General features: G+C 38.6%; 1 protein-coding gene and 1 pseudogene across 2 annotated transcripts in view; one reads left to right on the top strand and one right to left on the bottom strand.

Annotated features, from left to right (window-relative positions):
- Positions 1–15,119, bottom strand: part of LIMS1 (LIM zinc finger domain containing 1) — a 185,200-nt gene that overhangs the window by 120,093 nt on the left and 49,988 nt on the right. The gene's annotated exons all lie outside the window — the stretch shown is intronic.
- On the top strand, positions 1,814–4,015 carry LOC114496180 (annotated as a pseudogene).

Raw genomic sequence — 15,119 nt, forward strand, 5'->3', positions numbered from 1 at the left:
AGTGAAATAAGTCAGAGAGAGAAAAATAAATGCCATATAATTTCATTTACAAGTAGAGTCTAAAAAGAAAATAAAATACAAAACCCGCAAATACAACAGAAACAAAGTCAACAGATATAGGAGACAATATTGATGTTTTCCATATGGGAGCAGATTTGGGGGTTGATGGGTGAGGAATGGGAAGGGATTAAGATGTAAAAATTGCCAGTTATAAAATTAGTCATGGGCAAAGGGGGAAGAAGTGTAAAATGGAATCACAATAGCCTCTTCAATAAAGAGTGTTGAGAGATCTGGACAGCTACATGCAAAAAAATGAAACTCAACCACCAACTTATACCACACACAAAAATAAACTCAGATGAATAAAAGATTTAAATATGAGTTGCAACACCATAAAAGTCCTTCAGGAGAACATAGGCAGGAAAGTCTCAGATACTCCATGCAGCAATATTTTCACCAATATATCCCCTAGAGCAAGGGAAGAATAAACAAATGGGATCTCATCAAAATAAAAAAGCTTCTGCACAGCTAAAGAAAACATCAGCAAAATGAAAAGGGAACCACCATATGGGAATACATATTTACAAATGATACCTTGGACAAGGATTTCATCTCCAAAATACATAAAGATCTCACAGGATTCCACCCCAGGAAGACAAACAACCCAATTACAAAATGGGCAAAGGACTTGAACAGGCACTTCTCCAAGGAGAAACATACAAAGGACCCAGAGACATAGGGAAGACTGGCATCACTAGCCATCAGAAAGATGCAAATTAAAACCACAATGAGATACCACTTCACACTGTTGAGCATGGCCATCATAAACAAATCAACAAACAACAAGTGTTGGAGTGGTTGTGGAGAAAAGAGTGCCCTATTGGTGGGAATGCAGGCTGGTGCAGCCACTGTGGAAAACAGTATGGAATTTCCTCAGAAAACTAAAAATGGAACTGCTTTTCGACCCAGCAATTCCATTGCTGGAATTATACTCTAAGAATCCTGAAACACCAATCCAGAAGAACCTATGCACCCCAATGTTCATAGCAGCACAATTTATAACAGCCAAGTATCAGAAACAACCTAAGTGCCCATCATTACATGAGTGGATCAAAAAACTGTGGTATATTTACACAATGGAATACTACCCAGCAGAAAGAAAGGAGGAGCTCCTACCCTTTCAGACAGCATGCATTGATCTGGAGAGCACGATGCTAAGTGAAATAAGTCAGCTGATAAAAGACAAATACCATATGATCTCACCTAAAGTGGAACCTAATCAACAAATAAACAAGCAAGCAAAATATAACCAGAGATACTGAATTACAGTAACCAGAGGGGAGAAGGGGAAGAGGGATAACAGGGAAAAAAAAGAGTAATGGTCATCAAGGAACATGTATAAAAGGACACATGGACAAAGCCAAAGGGCGGTAGGGTCAAGGGCTGGAGGTGGGGATGGGTGGGGGTGGGGGGTTAGGAGGCATGGTGAGGGGAAAATGGAGACAACTGTACTTGAACAATCAAATTAATCAATTGGTTAATTAATTAAGTCACGGGAATGTAAGTACAGCTTTGGAAATACAATCAATGACATTGTAGTAACTATGCTTGGTGTCATATGGGTTGATTGATGACTTACTGGGATGATTACTCTGTATGAGATATAATGGTCTAATCACTATGTTGTACATCTGAAACTAATATAATATTGTACATCAAGTATAATTTGAAAATAAAAAGATTTAAAAGACCCTTGAATATATTTTTAGAAAGAAAGAAATCCAACAATTTTTGGTTTGGTAAAAAGAAAAGCTCTGGCTAAGAGCAAATAACAACCCAGTTCTAAAAATTTTCACTTCTAACTATTACTGTACATGCATTAAACTAGTGGTCTGCTGTCAAAATAATAGTATTTATAATCAATATTGGTAGGAAAATACTAATAAGTCAACAAAAAGCACTGTTACTTGTCCCACCTGTCCATTTTACCACCCATCCAAAGGACAACTGAGGGAAGCCTGTGTGCACTGCCCCTGGATATTTTAAATTGCTTAATGGACCATATGACATTTGGCCTGTAGATTTTATACAGCTTCCCCTATTTCATGGATATAAGTATATTTTAGTCATGATTTATATGTTTTCTCACTGGGACTGAAGCTTTCCCTTGTAGATGAACTACTGCCTCTTCTGTGGCTCAAGTCCTGTTAGAGAATATTCCTACTGGGGACTCATCTTGAACTCCACTGTGACTGGGGAACCCATTTCACTAGTCAAGTGGTTCAACAAGTTTGTGTTGTTTGGCCAGTTTCCACAACAATTTCACTGCTCTTACTTGAGTAATCCTCAGGTTTGCTTGAACATACTAATGGTACTATTTGTAGGGACCTGCAAATACCTTGGCAAAAGCACAGCTGTTGGTCCTCTTGAATCTCAGACCCAATCCCTTTGGAGCTCATAAACTCTCACCTTTTGAGATAATTACAGGATGTTCTATGCATACAGTTCCTGCTCCTTTCAATCTACAGTTGGTAAAGGAAAGCATACTTCAATATGTAAGGCCTGATTACTTTTATTGAAAATAACCATGCTTTGGTAGAGCAATCTTTTCTCAGTGTGCTTCAAAGAGATTAAAACTCCAAACACCACACTTTGTTTACTGGAAAAGACATCTCCAAAAAACTCCTTTCAGCCTTGCCAAAGGGGCCCCTTACCAGATACTGCTGAAAAACCCCTGTGCTGCTAAACTCCAGGGAGCAAACCCCAGGATACATGTCATACCTAAAGGTGGCACCAAACCCTGACTGTTAAGGCATACAGTCTGGTGACCTGAAAGTAAAGCTGCAAAAATCAAAAGCAGACCTCTTTTCTAGCTGAAACCATGCAGGGTGCAGAAGAGAAGAAAGAAGATTCCTGTTGTGCTAGAAACCCTTAAGCAAAAGCAAAGGAATTTCACAGAGGTGAAGATCAAGTGCCTGAGAAAGAGGTTTGCCCAAAAGATGCCTGGAAAGGCAAGGAGGAAATTTATCTATGAAAAAAACTAAGCACTATCACAAGGAATATGGGTACATGTACAGAACTGAAATTCGAATGGCAAGAATGGCAAGACAAACCGGCAACTTCTATGTACCTGCAGAACCCAAATTGGCGTTTATTATCAGGCTCAGAGGTATCAATGGCATAAGCCCAAAGGTCTGAAAGGTGCTGCAGCTTCTTCACCTTCACCAAACCTTCAATGACACCTTTGTTAACTTCAACAAAGCTTCAACTAACATATTGAGAATTGGGGAATCATATATTATATGGGGTTACCCAATCCTGAAGTCAGTAAATGAAATGATGGATAAGCACGGTTATGGCAAAATCAACAAAAAGTGAATTGCTGTGACTGATAACACATTGCTTGCTTGATATCTTGGTAAACATGGTGTCATCTGCATGGAAGATCTGATTCAAGAGATCTATATTGTTGGAAAAAACTTCAAAAAAAGCAAACAACTGCCTGTGGCCCTCTTCAAATAATCTTATCTATGAGGTGGAATGAAGAAAAAAAAGAACACCCATTTTGTAGAAGGTGCAGCTGCTGTAAAGAAGGAAGACCAGATCAACAGTCTTATTAAGGAAGAATTGAGCCCTGGTTGGTGTGGCTCAGTGGTGTGAGCACCAGCCTGTGAACAAAAGGGTCACCGGTTACAGTTCCAGTCAGGGCACATATCTGGGTTGGAGGCCAGGTCCCCAGTGTGGGGCACACAAGAGCAACCACAAATTGGTATTTCTCCCCCCTCTTTCTCCCTTCCTTCCCCTCTCTAACAATAAATAAATATTTTTTAAAAGAATAATTGAGATATCTAACATGGTTAAGTTAATAAACAGTGACTGTTATAAAATTGAAGAAATAAAAAACCCTAAAACTGAAGCAAATGACACCTGAAGGAGGTAGCTTTCACAAAATAACCAGACCAAGCTTATACAGCCTTTTGTTATTGTTGCTTCATTTCCTTTTCTCTTTCTTGGAAGGAAACCCCTAAACTAGAAAGAGACTAAATCCATAGTTTTCTCTCCCTGAAAATTAACCAGAAGTAGTCAAGTTATGTTCTAGATGAGTATCAAGAGGTTTGGGAGGGGACCCACGGTGTACTCTTATAGGGAACCTATCCGCATGGCATGGGGAATGTAGCCCAGCCCCTGACTTGGAAAACTGATGGGGAGTGAGTAAGCACATAGGACCTAAGCCCACAGTTAGGTTTTCCTGTGGGGAATCAGGCCTGCATTGTACCTAGGCTGCTTTGAGGTTTGCTTTTTTTGCTAAAACTCCCTCACCCTGAATTGAGGCAGCAAATGTTTACTGCATATCTTTAAAGTAACTTCCTAAAATCAATGCTAAATCCCCCATGGATGGAATGTAAACAGTTCAACCATTTTTTTCCTTTGTATTCGAAAATATCCTCTATCTTTGTAGTAATTAGCAACTTCCTCTCCTTTGTTATCTGTAAAAGGTACCCACCTAATCGAACCTATGCATTGTAAATGAGGACCATCCTCAATGTAATATGCCCAGAAAAGCAATAAAAGCCTGTCCAGGCAGGGGTTGGGGCCCTCTCTCACTCAGAGAGTGGCCATGACATCTCTTTTTCTCCACAGGACTTCTGCAATCCATGTGAATTTGTTCATCGCATCCACACCACACGGACCCCCACAGGCCGGAGTCTGCATAGTACTCTTATACAACTCCCACTAATACAGATCTTCTTGAGCTAATTTTTCCCTATAGGTCTGGAAGCAATGGCCAGTGAAAGAAAGAAGACAAATTGGTGTTCTTCAATTTAACTGAGTTCCTGGATACTTTAGAGGTGTTTAGGTTCAAATGACCAATGCTGTCTTATTTCCTTTCAGAGTACAGGTGAGTACTCAATGTTCCCAAGAGTTCTAGGCAAAGAAGAAAAAAAGAGGGGCAATATTCTAATGAAAACAAGTTTTCTTAGTGACCATGCTGAAACCAAATGTACTGTTAAATAGCAACAGGGAGGCTATGGAAGCAACTGAGATTACACAGAGACTTTGTGTAGGTGTATTAACATGCACTGACAACGTGATTAATGCAATTTCAATTCCTTTGAGAACTCATCATACCACAAACTTTAGAGTTTAAACGATACAAAGTACCACTTGCTTACAATACTTATGCAAAGCAAGGCAGGCAAAGCAGTTGATTCTACAACACAAAACAAACCAACCACTGTGTAAGAAGAAAAATAAAAAGAAAGAAAAAAAGAAGAAAAAAGGTATGCAGTTTTATCATGCAATCATGATGTTAAGAAATTCCTGTTGAGTATAAAACTAACTCATTCAGCCAATAATACACTGATAAACATGCTAGAGAAATATGTTTTACTGAATAAAGATTCTAAAAATAGAGAAGTACCTGAGAACTTAATGAGACCACTATCATAGAAACAAAGCAAAGAAACTATTCCTAAGGCACATAGAAGAAAACATCTATGCATTAATTTTCCCCTAGGGGATCCAGTTTCTTCCCTGAGGCTCACTGACTTAGGAAATAATACCTTTGTCAAGGCTAGGTTTACTGAATGCTTCCTATGTGCCAGGAACTGTTTTGAGCACTTTGCATGCATTTACCAAATTTATTTTTTATAATGATCCAGTGAAGTAAGTACTACTGGTATTATCATTTTAATGAGGAGACTAAAAATTTAAAATCTTCCTCATGCTTGGTTTTAACCATGCTTTTAACTATTATATAACACTGCCTCCTAACAAGAAAATGATGCTAGAATAGAAAAAAGACATTATGAAAGTAATATAAGATGTTAACAAAAAAGGAAAATGGGTGGAGGGGTATATGGGGATTTGCTGAACTATCTTAATGGGGAACTTTTGTATAAACTTAAAATTATTCCAAAATAGAGTTAATTTGAAAATTCAAAACTATATTTGCACTTGGCAACAGAGTTGATATCTCCAATAAGAAATGACAGGACAGAAAATCAAGGAAGAGATTTTCCTTCAAATTAAGAGATTTAGGGACACCATCCAACGTATTATATTACTAAAGTATGAAAGTTGTTTCTATTCTAGTTAAACAAAATAACTAGAAAACAGTATTTTTGAGACAAGGGGGAAATTTGAATATGTACAGAGTATAAAATAATGCCAAATAATTATCATTCATTTTGTTAGATGTGAAAAAAAAAAAGCATGTGGTTATGTAAGAAAATGTCCACATCATTGGAAACCAAATCTAAGTATATTGGGAAGAAATGGCCTAATGTCTGGGATTTACTTTTAAGCACTGAAGTAAATTAAGAGAGAAAATAAAAACCCAAATAGCCAAAGGAATCTTGAGAAAAAGAACAAAGTTGGATTGTCTTATGCTCCTGATTTCAGACTATATTAAAAGTTATAGTCTTCAAACAGCATGGTATTGGTATAAAAAGACATCAGTGTAACAGAATTGAGAGCCCAGAATAAATGCCCACATATACAGTCAGTTTATACATGATAAAGGCACCAAGAATATACAATGGGGAAAGGACAGTCCCTTCAATAAATGATGTTGGGAAAATTGGACAGTCACATGGAAAAGAATAAAACCAGACTCAAACCATAAACAAAAACTAACTCAAAATGGTTTAAAGACTTGAATGTAAGACCTGAAACTATAAAACTCCTGGAAGACAGGTGGTAAGCTCCCTCATATGGATCTTGGAAATGAGTCTTTGGATTTGATACTAAAAGCAAAGGCATCAAAAACAAAAATAAAAAGTGGGACTACAACAAATTGTAATGCTTCTGCTCAGCAAAGGAAACCATCAACAAAATGAAGAAAACATACTGAGGGGGAAAATTATTTTCCTTTTTAAAGTATATTTTATTGATTTGCTACTGCACTTGTCCCATTTTTTTCTGCCTTTGTCCCCCTCTGCCCAGTACCCCCATTCCCTCCAGAGTGCCCCACCCCTAGTTCATGCCCTTGAGCCGTGCATGTAAGTTCTTGGCTTCTCCATTTCCTATACTATTCTTAACCTCCCTTTGTCTATTTTGTACCTACCAATTATGCTTCTTATTACCTGTAACTTTCCCTCCATTTTTCCCCCTTTTCCCTCCACTTTGATAACCCTCAATGTGATCTCCATTTCTGTGATTCTGTTTCTGTTCTAGTTGCCTGCATAGTTTTTTGTCTTAGCTTCAGTTATTGATAGTTGTAGTTTGTTGTCATTTTACTGCTCATAGTTTTAGTTTTATTCTTTTCCTTAGATAAGTCCCTTAAACATTTCATATAATAAGGGGCTTGGTGATGATGAACTCCTTTAACTTGATCTTATCTGGGAAACACTTTATCTGCCCTTGTACTCTAAATGATAGCTTTGCTGGATACAGTAATCTTAGATGAAGGCCCTTGCTTTTCATGACTCTGAATACTTCTTTGCAACCCCTTATTGCCTGTTAGGTTTCTTTTCAGATATCAGTGGACAGTCTTAAGGGAACTCCTTTGTAGGTAATCTCTCTCCTTTCCTCTTGCTGCTTCTAAGGTTCTCTCCTTTATCTTTAATCTGGGGTAATTTAATATGATGTGTCTATGGTGTGATCCTCTTGGGTCCAACTTGTTTGGGACTCTCTAAACTTTCTGGACTTGTATATCTATTTCCTTTGCAAGACTGGGGAAGTTCTCTTTCATTATTTTTCTAACAAGTTTTTAACTTCTTGCTCCTCCTCTTTTCCTTCTGGCACCCCTATGATTCAGATGTTGGAACATTTAAAGTCGTCCTGGAGGTTCCAAGCCTATCCTCATTTTTTTTGAATTCTTGTTTCTTCTTGTGTTCCAGTTGAATGTTTATTTCTTCCTTTTGTTCCAAGTCATTGACTTGAGTCACAGTTTACTTCCCTTAACTGTTGGTTCCTTGCATATTTTTGCTTCATTTACTTTGTACATCCTTGACTTCTTCCTTTACTTTGTGTCCAAACTCATCATTTCTGTGAACATCCTGATTACCAGTGTTTTGAACTCTGAATGTGATAGGTTGGCTATTTCCTTGTCACTTAGTTCTTTTTCTGGAGTTTTTAACTGTTTTTTTTTTTTTTTTTTTTTCCACTTGGATTGTATTTCTTTGTCTCAGTGCACTTGTTACATTGTAAGGGGCAGACCCATAGGTATTTGTGAGGGAGGGGCAACCCACTTTGCTGTGTTGTGGCACTATATTTGGGGGAAGGGTCAGAGAGGGAACAATGCTGTGCGCTGGGCTCTCCCCCTGCTTTCAGTCACTTCCCCTGCTTTCCACTAGTGAATTGTGCCCTTTCAGTTTTTGCCCTGTTGCTGATTCACCAGTGGGTGGGCTTGTATATGTTTCTAGGACTTTGTGAGCCCCTCTAATGGACTCTCCTATGACACTGACAGTTTCTCCTGCCACCACAACCCCACAGATTTTTTACAGCCAGAGGTTTTGAGGCTTTATTTTCCTGCACTGAAACCCTGTGTTGTGCAGTCTGTCTCACACCCTAGTTTTGCTCCTGGTTTATCAGCATGTGAGTATGGGAACGCCCGGTCCACCAGCCGCCACCTCTCGCACCTCGTCTTCCAGCCACTGTCTTGCCTTTGCCATGTATACTTCTTTCTGCACCTGACTGCTGGTCTCTACTCCTCCTACCAGTCTGGATGAATGTTTCTTCTTTAACTTCTTGGTTATCGGACTTCCACACAGTTCAATTTCTGGCAGTTCTGATTGATTTTGTTTTAAGTTGTTATCCTTCTTTTGGTTTGCAAGGAAGTCAAACCTATCTACCCACACCTCAATCTTGGTCTATTTTCAAATCATATATCTGCTATGGGGTTAATATCCAAAACATATACAGGAGATACAGGAGTTAGGAGAAGCTACCCCTAACCTCCTCCTAGAACCAATGTGGAATCACAACTAAATTATAGAGAAATCATCCTGAATAACCAACTGAACATCAACTGGAAAGAATCCTTATAACCACGGACAGAGAGAAGAAAACACTTCACCACAATGGGACTGGTAGGGAGTACAGAGGTGAGAGATGACTGGGAGTGCTCCCATGGGCAGCAGCTGAAGGTTCCGGAGCGTATTTCAGCTGTCATGGGGTTCCACTGAGAAGTGTGGGGTCCACACCCCAAGGTGAGCTCCCCAGCCTATAGCACCAGAGCCATAATGGAACCCTGATACATCCATCTGTGAAAAGCAGCAGGCTTTTCTGTCTGCCAGGGAGTGATGGATGGAAAGACTCAGAGTCTCTTAAAGGGCTAACACAAAAATTTCATTTGGAGCCATTTAAGATACACTCCAGCAGAGGAAGGGCAGAGTGGGACTAGAGATGTTTGAGGGGTGCCTGGGGTTGGTGACTGTGTGGGGAGAAGTTGAAGTAACATCCACCAGGTTCCCTGTGCTGAGTCATTCCCCATACTGCAGAAGGTGTCATTCTCAGGCAGAGCACTCCCCTCTAAATGGCCACAGCTTGAGGGGAAGCAATAGCCCCATCTGCAGGAATTACTTGACCCACTTTGTGATAAGTTTAAACAATCAAGGTGGAACTTGGAACTGTGAGAGCTCTACAAGACTTCAGCTGACCCTCCTCCATGCACAGTGCTGATCAAAGTTAAACTTGGTGTGCAGCCAGGTTCTTTCTATACATAAACAGACCCAATGGAGGGAGCCAAACACTGTGAATCACTGATAGCTACAAAACAGGTGGACCAGAGCCAGTCACAAGCAGTATCTGAGAAAGGCCTACACCAGAGTCTTTGCAGATGTACCCAATACACAGAAAGGAAATACAAAGAAGTAGCAAAAATGTGAAGATGAAGGAAAAGACACCAAATGAAAGAACTAGAGAATTCTCCAGAAGAACTAGATGAACTGGAAGCAACCAAATTATGAGATAGAGAGTTTAGAGTAATGATTTTAAGGATACTCAACAGCATGAAAAGAGCATATATCCATAGAAAAACAACCAGAAAAACAGTCAGAAAATAAAGAGTGCAACATCTGGAATAAGCAATACACTGGAAAGAATAAACAGTATGTTAGATGAGCCAGAGGATCAATCAGTGATTTGGAAGTCGAGATAGGAAAAAAACAAAACACCCAGGGAAAGCAGCAAAAAGAAGAAAGAAATTAAAAAGTGAGGAGAGTTTTAAGAAACATTTGGACAACATGAAGCATAACACCATCTGCATCATGGGAGTACCAGAAGGAGAAGAGAGCGAGGAAGGGATCGAGAGCCTTATTTGAAGAAACAAATGAACAAAAACTTCCCCAATCTGGAGAAGTTAAAAGGACACTCAAGTTCAGGAAGCTCATAGAGTCCCAAACAAGTTGGTCCCAAAGAGGCCTACATGAAGCACATTATAAATAAAATGACAAGGTGGAGAGTCCTTTAAGCTGCAAGAGAAAAGCAGGTAGTTACATACAGTGAGCACTAAACAGACTATCATCTGATTTCTCAACAGAAACATTTAAGGCCAGAAGGGAGTGGCATGAAATATTCAATGTGATGACAAGGAATGACCTATAACTAAGGCTATCTTACCCAGCAGGCCTATCATTTAAAATCAGAGGAGACACTTATGATCAAGATGAGGTGTAGGCAGATACACTTCACCTCCTGGTGCAATTACAAAAAGAATTATAAGTAAATCTTGAAACTAATAACTCCTAGAACTGTCAGAATAATGAACTATATGAGAGACCAAATGAGGGATTTAAAGACCCCCCATCATCCAGATGGGTAGGAGGGACAAGGAGACGCAGTGTAGTGTAGAAAAAGCTGTAGCGAGGTGGCAGAATGGGGCATGTGTGCTCCCACATTCACATGTGGTGGATAAAGACTGGGAGGGTCACCATGGGAGCAAGCAAATCCAACCCCAGGCTACACTGCACAGCCCACAGTTCCAGTGTTGATCAGCTAAATCCCCTTAACTTCTGGCTATAAAAACCAGTGGGAGTTGGGGCTGGCAGAAGAACTGCTGAATTTTCAGGCAACTTCACTTAAAGGGTTCTTAAGGTCTTAAATGTATACAAAACCATATACTCTGGAACTTAACACCAGGGCAACAGCTGCAAGGATGCCAGTTTGCACATGGGGAGTGGGGTAAGTTACTGGCAAACAGGGAGACTGCTGGGCAAACCCCAGGAAGCCAGGCAGTGACGCAATCCCCTCTCAGAGCCCTCTGCCACACACAGCAACAAGTGGTGAAGGGGGTTGCTCCACCCTAATGATTACCTAAGGCTCTGCCCCACACAATATACAGGTGCCCTTTTACAAGGACTCTAACCAGTTCTATCTAACACACAGAGACAAACACAAGGAGGCTGCCAAACTGAGAAAACAATGAAGTAAGGCTCAAATGAAAGAACAGAAAACCCAGAAAAAGAAACAAAACAGAGATAGGCAACTATCAGATGCAGAGTTCGAAACACTAGTGATCAAGATGCTGAAAGAACACAATGAGTATGGTAACAATATAAAGGAAGAAATAAAGGTTATACTAAGTGAAATAAGAAAAATCCACAGGGAACCAAACAGTGTAAGGGGAGGAAGCTGGGATTTGAAATCAACAATTTGGAAGAAAAGGAAGAAATAAATATTCAACCAGAACTGCAAGAAGAAACACACAAATTCAAAAAAAATTAGGGACAGAATAAGAAGGACTTGGGACATTTCCAAATGTGTCAATATCCGAATCAGATGGATGCCAGATGGAGAAGAGGAAGAGCAAGAAATTGAAAACGTGTTGAAAAAAAGCAATGAAAGAAAACTTCCCTAATTTGGTGGAAGGTAATAGACATACTATTCCAGTTAGGATAGAGAGTCCAAACAAGCTTGGACCCAAAGAGAACCCACCAAGATACATCATAACTAAAATGCCAAGATGAAAATCTTAAAAGCAGCAAAAGAAAAGCAGAGAGTTACCTACAAAGGAGTGGCCCATAATACTATCAGCTGAATTTCTCCAAAGAAACCTTGCAAGCAAGAGGGGACTGGAAAGAAGTATTCAAAGTGATAAAAAGGCAAGGACCTACAACCTAGATTACTCTATCCAGCAAAGCTATCATTAGAATGGAAGGGCAGATAAAGTGCTCCCAGACAAGATAAAGTTAAAGGATTCATCATCTCTGAGCCATTACCTAAAATGTAATTCCCATAAGTCCCTTAAATAAGGGGCTTATTTAAGAAAAAGAAAATAAAAACTACAAACATTAAAAAGGCAACAAATCCACAACTATCAACAACTGAATCTAAAAGCAACAACAACAGCAAATACTAAGCAATCAACCAGAAAAGGAACAGAATCATAGGTATGGAGATCATTTGGAGGGTTGTCAGCTGGGAAGGGGGAGGGAGAGGAAGGGGGAAATGGTGCTGAGATTAAAAAGCATAACTGGTTGGTACCAAATAGACAGGGAGATGTTAAGAATAATACAGGAAATGGAGAAGCCAAAGACTTATATGCACAAATTATGGACATGAGCTAAGCAGGTGGAGGGGTTGCTGCATGGAAGTGGGGAACCAGGCACAGAGAGGCAAAGAGGGAAAAACTGGGACAACTATAATAACATAATTCATAAAATATGTTTAAAAAGTATAAATAACATAAAATCCAAAGAGAAATAAGGAGCTTCTCAGACAAGAAAAAGCTAAAGGGGTTTGTTAAAAACCAAACTGCAAAAATTTTAAATGTCTTGCTTTAAAAAGATGAAGAAGAAAAAAAGAAAGAAAATAAAACCCCCCAGAGAATTGTCTAAAAATAAATGGCAGTAAATATGTATTTATCAATAATCCCCTTAAATATAGATGGTTTAAATAATCCAACCAAAAAGACATAAAGTAGCTGAATATGTAAGAAAACTAGACCCATAAATTTGCTGCCTCCAAGAGACCCATCTTAGACAGAAAGATACATACAGACTAAAAGTAAAGGGATAGAAAAAGACATTTCATACAAATGGTAAAGAAAAAAAAGCTGGGGTAGCAGTACTTATAATCCCACAAGATCGACTTTAAAGCAAAGCCTATAGTAAGAGAGACACAAGAAGGACACTAAATAATGATAAAGGCAACAACCCAACAAGAGGATATAACCCTAGTATACATCTACCACACCCAACATAGGAACACTTAAATATGTGAAGCAAATCTTGATGGACATAAAAGGGAGAGACTGACCGAAATACAGTCCAAGTTGAGGATTTTTAACAACCCACTCACTTCAATGGATAGATCTTCCAAACAGAAAATTAACTGGAGAGAGCAGCCTTAAAAGGAACACTATATCAAATGAATTAATTGATATCTTGAGCACATTTCGTCCCAAAGCAGCAGAATATACATACTTTCAAGTGCACAGTGGAAAATTTCTAGGATACACTACATGTTAGGATACAAAACAGGTCTCAATACATTTAAAAAGACCAAAATCGTATCAAGCATCTTCTCCGAATACAATGCTATGAAACTAGAAATCAATCACAAGGGAACTGAAAAACATGTAGACATAGAAGCAAAATAACATCTTTAAACAATGAATGGCTCAACAACAAGATTTCTGCTTTCTTAATCAAAAGATACCTTGAAACAAATGAAAATGAGGACACAACAATGCAAATCGGTGGGACACTAGGAAAGCATTCCTAAGATGGATATTCACAGCATTACGAGCCTATCTAAAAAAAAAAAAAAAAGGCTCAAATATACGATCCAACTTGACATTTAAAGGAACTTTAAAAGATCAAACAACAAATCCCAAAGTAATTAGAAGGAAGGGAATGATAAAGATCAGAGCAAAAATAAAAGGAGTCTAATAAATGATACAAATGATCAATGAATGCAAGACCTGGTTCTTTGACAAGATAAAGAATTTTGACAAACTTTAACCAGACTCATCAAGAAAAAAGGAGAGAGGACCCAAATAAATAAAATCAGAAATAAAAGAGGAAAAATAACAACTGACATCAAAGAACTATGAGGTTTTGTAACAAAATTTTATGAACAAATATATGCCAACAAACTGGACAACCTGGACAAAACTGATAAATTCCAGGAAGCATACAATTTTACAAAACTAAATCAGAAAGAATCAGAGAACCTGAACAGACAGATTACACCTAGTGAAATTGAAGCAGTAATAAAAAAAAAACCTCCCAACATTCTAAGAACTAACACCTTTCCTTCTCAAACTATTTCACAACATTCAAGAGAAGGGAAGGCTCCCAAGCTCATTTGACCAGGCCAACACTATCCTACTTTCAAAACCAGATGAGGATACTACAAAGTAAGGAAATTTAGGCCAATATCCCTAGTGAACACAGATGCTAAAATCTTCAACAAAATATTAGCAAGCCAAATACAGCAAGGTATCAAAACATCATACACCATGATCAAGTGGAATTTATTCTGAGAATGCAAGGTTGGTACAATATTCTTAAATCAATGAATGGGATTCACCACATAAACAAAATGTAGGATACAAACCACATGATCATATCAATAGATGTAAAAGAAGCATTTGACAAAATCCAGCACCAGTTTATGATAAAAAACTCTCAGCAAAGTGGGATTAGAGTGAACATACATAAACATTATAAGAACCATATGTAACAAGGACACTGCTAGCATCATTCTCAACAGGCAAAAACTACAAGTGTGCCCGTTAAGTTTGGCAACAAGACAGGGATGTTCCCTTTCACCTTTTTTTAAAAAAATTATTTTATTGTTGTTCAAGTACAGTTGCCTGCATTTACCCCCCACCACTTCCCACCCCCCCAGCCCCACCTCTCTTATACAACATAATACTAGAAGTCCAAGACAGAGTATTGAGATAAGAAGAGGAAATAAAAGGCACTGAAACTGGAAAAGAAAGAAGTAAAACTGTCATTATTGCAGATGACATGATACTGTACATACAGAATCCCACAGACTCCACAAGAAAGTGCTCAAGCTAATAAAGAAATCCAGCAAAGTAGCAGGATACAAAATTAATATCCAGAAATCACTTGCATTTTTATATGCCAATAATGAACTAACAAAAAGGGAAATTAAGAAAACAATCCCATTCACAATTGCTACAAAAAAGAATAAAATAC

Source organism: Phyllostomus discolor, chromosome 5 (assembly GCF_004126475.2).
Source record: "Phyllostomus discolor isolate MPI-MPIP mPhyDis1 chromosome 5, mPhyDis1.pri.v3, whole genome shotgun sequence".
In the NCBI taxonomy this organism is placed as follows: domain Eukaryota; kingdom Metazoa; phylum Chordata; class Mammalia; order Chiroptera; family Phyllostomidae; genus Phyllostomus; species Phyllostomus discolor.